The sequence below is a fragment of the Bos javanicus genome, chromosome 15, assembly GCF_032452875.1.
Source record: "Bos javanicus breed banteng chromosome 15, ARS-OSU_banteng_1.0, whole genome shotgun sequence".
In the NCBI taxonomy this organism is placed as follows: Eukaryota; Metazoa; Chordata; class Mammalia; order Artiodactyla; family Bovidae; genus Bos; species Bos javanicus.
In genome coordinates this window covers 79,347,367-79,353,644 of record NC_083882.1, presented here as the reverse complement: position 1 = coordinate 79,353,644, position 6,278 = coordinate 79,347,367, and the positions used below count along the sequence as shown (strand labels likewise).

Here is a 6,278-nt window from a genome sequence, read left to right as displayed (position 1 = left end):
AAATGAAGTAAATAAACTCCTCATTGTTTCCTTCCATACTTACCTATTTTCAGTATTTGCATTATTACATAACTAAGAAGATAGTCTATAATTGATAGTGACCTTTTAATGATAAATTATTAAAGGAAAACAGAAAATGCAGAACTATGTTTCCGCCTGCCTTGGAATAATATGGAGTACTGTCTGCACAGGTACAATGACAGATACATCAAAGACAAGTGCCACTGCAGAATATTTCCTTTATGCTATTAATGCTAACAGTTTCTCAATAAAAGAAAAATAGCTACGGACTTCCAGTGGTTAAGACTTTGCCTTTCAGTGCAGGGGTACGGGTTCCCAGATGGCACTAGTGGTAAGGAAGCTGCCTGCCAATGCAGGAGACTCAAGAGAAGTGGGTTCTGTCCCTGGGTTGGGAAGATCCCCTGGAGGAGGAAATAGCAACCTCCTCCAGTATTCTCACTGGGAGAATCACATGGATAGAGGAGACTGGCAGGCTACATACAGTCCACTGGATCACAAAGATTCGGACATGACTGAGAGTCTGAGCAATAACTGGATAAAATAAAATAAAACAGATTAATTAGGTAAGATACCACTTGACTCAAGGCCAAAAAAATAAAATAAAATAAAAATAAAACATAAAGCAGAAGCAATACTGTCATGAATTGACCAAAGACTTTCAAGAATGGCTGAACATTTTAATAAGTCAGATTAAAGTTGCAGACAGCTTAATGTTCAGGAACTTTCAACAGAAACCAGAATGTTCCACAGCTCCCTTCTTTGTATAAACAATGAATCCGGGAGAGGAGAGCTATGCCTTTCCCATGTTTATCTGTTTCTACTCTCCATCCCATTCCCAGAATCCCTGTATGCTAACTATATGTTAGCATTAAATCTCCTTACAAGATATCAAAGCATAAAAGTACCACTTATACAACAGCAAGTTGAATTTAACTCTTTTTTTCTACTTCCTCATGCAGATGTCTGGAAGAGATATGGCACAGATCAACTGCACTCAGGTAAAGGAGTTTATTCTCGTGGGCCTCATGGATCAAGAGGAGTTGAAGATGCCCCTCTTTGTCCTGTTCTTATCCATCTACCTCTTCACAAGTAGCAGGCAACCTGAGTCTGATCCTAGTCATCAGAATAGATTCAAGACTCCACACACCAATGTACTTCTTTCTTAGCAACCTGGCCTTTGTTGATTTCTGTTATGCTTCTGTTGTTACACCCAAAATGCTTGGAAATTTCTTGTACAAGCAAAATGTTAACTCTTTCAACTCATGTGCTGTCCAGTTAGGCTGTTTCCTCACCTTCATGGTATCCGAGTGCTTGTTACTGACTTCCATGGCCTACGGTCGATACGTGGCCATTTGTAACCCTCTCTATATGGCCTCAATGTTCCAAAGAATCTGTATTCAGCTCGTAGCTGTCCCCTACAGCTATGGCTTTTTGATGGCACCGTTTCACACCATCTTCATGTTTCGTCTCTCTTTTGCCACTCGAATACCATCAACCATTTCTACTGCCATGACATGCCTCTTCTCAGGCTCTCTTGCTCAGATACACGTTCCAAACAGCTATGGATTTTGGCCTGTGCTGGTGTTACTCTCATCTCCTCTGTTCTGATTGTCTTTATCTCCTACATGTTTATTATTTCTACCATCCTGAGAATGCACTCAGCTGAGGGAAGACACAAAGACTTATCCACATGTAGCTCCCACATACTTGCAGTCACCATATTCTTTTTTTTTTTTTTGCAGTCACCATATTCTAAGGGACCCTCATCCTTATGTGGGAGAAGGCAATGGCACCCCACTCCAGTACTCTTGCCTGGAAAATCCCATGGATGGAGGAGCCTGGTAGGCTGCAGTCCATGGGGTCGCTAAGAGTCGGACACGACTGAGCGACTTCCGTTTCACTTTTCACTTTCATGCATTGGAGAAGGAAATGGCAACCCACTCCAGTATTCTTGCCTGGAGAATCCTAGGATGGGGGAGCCTGGTGGGCTGCTGTCTATGGGGTCGCACAGAGTCGGACATGACTGAAGCGACTTAGCAGCAGCAGCATCTTTATGTACTTACAGCCAAGTTCTCAGCATTCTCTTGACACAGATAAGATGGCCTCTGTCTTCTATACAGTGATCATTCCCATGTTGAACCCTTTAATCTACAGCCTCAGAAATAAGGATGTTAAAAATGCCCTGAAAAAAAATCACCACCAATAAAAACCAAGCTTCTGTGTTCACAACATTTAAAAAATGATTTGAATAAATAAATGTGGACATTCTTTCATGGTGCATTTTTTTTTTTTTTAGTTGACTATAAAAATCTAGTCAAATGACTTGACCTTATTTGGTGTTCAATAAAGATTTCTTCAAACTAAAATAAATTCAATCTGAATTCTTTGTAATCAAACTTGACTTAGAATAATAATTTATTTGTAGAAAGTATCATAGGAACTTACATGCCATTTCTCAAATTTTATATATGCATATATATATTTACACATAAAAGTATACATAAGTATATTTATATATTTATAAAAATCCATTTCATCTGATATCAACATAACTATACATAAGCCAAAGGTAGACAAAACTGAGTTCCTTTTAATACCCAGTTTAAAATTATAAGAATGCTTTAATAATGCATCTTAGAGTGCTTTTGTAATATATTCCCAATTAAATGCTAAGAGACAACTGTAAATCAGTGATTTCAATCTGAATTGATTTTTCTCCCAGGGGCTATTTGGCAATGTCTGGAAATATTATTGATTTTCACCATGACAAGTTGGTGTAAACGAGTAGCCTTTTATGTAGACAATCAAGGGTGTGGGTGTGTTAGTCACTCAGTCGTGTCCGACTCTTTGTGGCCCCATGGGCCATAATCTGCCAGGCTTCTCAGTCCATGGTATTCTCCAGGCAAGAATATTGGAGTGGATTGCCATCTCCTTCTCCAAGGCTGTAGAGGCTGCTACATAAACTGTAGTGGACATGAAAAATTCATTACACACAAAACAACTATACAGTCCTAAACACTAAGTTTCAATGCTGGGGAAGTCTTCCCTCAACAGCTGTTTTCTAAGAATTGTAGACTTCATCCTGGTCATACTGGTGAATGGTGTTACTAAGGTCCTACGTTCTTGGCCACTCAGTCATGTCTGACTCCTTGTGGCCCCATGGACTGTAACCCATCATGTTCCTCTGTCCATGGAATTTTCCAGGCAAGCATACTGGAGTGGGTTACCATTTCTTCCTTTTGTGTCTCCTACCTTAGCAGGCAGATTCTTTACCACTAGCCACCTGAAAAGTCTCCTATAGACTTGTCGATTTTCCCTTTATTTATTTATTTATTTTTTCATCAGTTCAGTTCAGTCGCTCAGTTGTGTCCGACTCTCTTCGACCCCATGAATTGCAGCATGCCAGGCCTCCCTGTCCATCACCAACTCCTGGAGTTCACTCAAACTCACGTCCATCGAGTCGGTGATGCCATCCAGCCATCTCATCCTCTGTCGTCCCCTTCTCCTCCTGCCCCCAATCCCTCCCAGCATCAGAGTCTTTTCCAATGAGTCAACTCTTCACATGAGTTGGCTAAAGTACTGGAGTTTCAGCTTTAGCATCATTCCTTCCAAAGAAATCCCAGGGCTGATCTCCTTCAGAATGGACTGGCTGGATCTCCTTGCAGTCCAGGGGACTCTCAAGAGTCTTCTCCAACACCACAGTTCGAAAGCATCAATTCTTCGGCGCTCAGCTTTCTTCACAGTTCAACTCTCACATCCATACATGACCACTGGAAAAACCACAGCCTTGACTGGATGGACCTTTGTTGGCAAAGTAATGTCTCTGCTTTTGAATATGCTATCTAGGTTGGTCATAACTTTCCTTGCAAGGAGTAAGCATCTTTTAATTTCATGGCTGCAATCACCATCTGCAGTGATTTTGAAGCCCCCCAAAATAAAGCCTTACACTGTTTCCACAGAAAACTAGTCAATCTTTTTTCCATCAAGTGCCATTAAATCCCCAGTTGAATTATGCTTTTCTGTTCTATTTCATAAATCTTGAGGTGACTGTGTTACTTGTTCATGAATTTATAATTGCAAATTTACTGTGTTTTCCTGTTATTATTAAAAACCTGTCTTTGTTTACTGTAGTCCTATTTTTCTAAGACTTTAATATAAAATTTCAGCTCTCTTATAGTTACTATTTTTATGGAATCATTTTCTATCATTTTACTTTAAAAATATATATTTATTATTTTATTTTTGGCTGCACTGGGTCTTCTTTGCTGTCAACTGGTTTTCTCTAGCTTTGGTGAGTGGTACTACTCTCTAGCTATAGTATCCAGGCTTCTCACTATGGTGAGTTCTCTTGATACAGAGTTATGGCTCTTGAGCGAGGTCTCAGTAGCTGCAGTGCACAGACTTAGTTGCCTTGAGGCATATGGAATCTTCCCGGACCGGCAACTGAACCCATGTCCCCTGCATTGGCAGTGGCAAAAACTGAGTGAAAATTGTGTCTCTTTTAGACAGCCAGTTGTTGGATTTTGCCTTTTTAAAGTAACTAAATATATATGCCTTTTGATTGGTGTAATTAGTACCTTTCTACTTAATGACATCTGGAGGGCTTGTTAGAACGCATATTGGTGGATCAAGCTTCCAGAGTTTAAGATCAGTAGGTCTGATTCTTTGAGGGATTACCTGGTGGCTCAGACGGTAAAGCGTCTGCCCACAATGCAGGAGACCCGGGTTCAATCTCTGGGTCAGGAAGATCCCCTGGAGAAAGAAATGGCAACCCACTCCAGTATTCTTGCCTAGAAAATCCCACGGATGGGGGAGCCTGGTGGGCTACAATCCATGGGGTCGTAAAGAGTTGGACATGACTGAGCAACTTCATGGAGGTTTCATGGAGGTCTGATTCAGAGCAAGAAAAAAAAAATTGCATTTTCAACAGCTACTTATAGTTTCCAAGTGTTGAATGAGGTTACTGAGAGGATGTGACCTTTGGTTGACTCTTGATCTGGACCTGGACAATCAGAGGGTCCTCACTATCAATCCCTGCCTCCATGCTTTTGGAGTGCACTTTTCTGCCTCTTGCTTCCATGGCAGGAGCCATTGTCAAGGATGCAGCCTGGAGAGCCTAAGGTGTTGAAACCATCTGGATGGTAGGCGTGCTACTGCTGCTGCTAAGTTGCTTCAGTCATGTCCAACTCTGTGCGACTCCATAGACGGCAGCCCACCAGTTCCCCCATCCCTGGGATTCTCCAGGCAAGAACACTGGAATGGGTTGCCATTTCCTTCTCCAGTGCATGAAAGCAAAAAGTGAAAGTGAAGTCGCTCAGTCGTGTCCAACTCCTAGCGACCCCATGGACTGCAGCCTACCAGGCTCCTCCATCCATGGGATTTTCCAGGCAAGAGTACTGGAGTGGGGTGCCATTGCCTTCTCCGACAGGTCTACCTACACATGTATAATTTTCCATTAGTAAATATAGTCCTACAGGGTCTCTGATTGTTTGAATCCAATGATGGGGGGAGGAATCATTGATACAGCAGGCCAATGCTAAGTTATAAACAGATTAATCCATACATTTATGGGTTACGGGTTGTTCAGGGTGAACTGTTTATATTCAAGCTCCTTTGCCCACTCAGATCAACTTGAGCTACCTCTCTCCAGAACTCTTCCATGGAATCTAACCAAAATTCCTATCATGGGGACTTTGATACTATATCCTTGTTTGGCTTACTTTCTTACCAGGTGCCACTTCCCACTCAATCCAATAGTTATTTGTGGGAAAAATTTTTAACAAATCACATTTACACCAATCATTGATTCAGTATCTCATTTTGGGGGAACCCAAATTAAGATGGGATTATAATTTTTTGCAATATATAATTTGTGTAATTTTCCAGAAAGAAAAGTCCTCTTGATAGTCATATATATTGAAACATTAAAATTGTTTAACATTCATCAACTTTTATCAGCCTACTTAATAGGGAGTGCTTCTAGCACCTCTTCTTATCACAAAAAGGGCTCAGAAGTTTAAAAACAAAACTTTAAAAAAGTAAAAGTCTGAAGAATTATTTAGGCTATGTTGTCAAATCTAGTTTGCTCTTAGCCATGGAATTCTGGGTCCTTTTTCTTCTGGGGCCTTCCCTGGTAGTTCAGATGGTAAAGAATTTGTCTGCAATACAGGAGACACAGGTTTGATCCCTGGGTCAGGAAGATCCCCTGGAGAAGGGAATGGCAACTCACTTTAGTATTCTTGTCTGGAGAATCCCAT

General features: G+C 41.0%; 1 pseudogene; it reads left to right on the top strand.

Annotated features, from left to right (window-relative positions):
• The first annotated feature begins 995 nt into the window (after positions 1–995).
• Positions 996–2,264, top strand: LOC133261457 (olfactory receptor 8U1-like; annotated as a pseudogene).
• Positions 2,265–6,278: the final 4,014 nt, after the last annotated feature.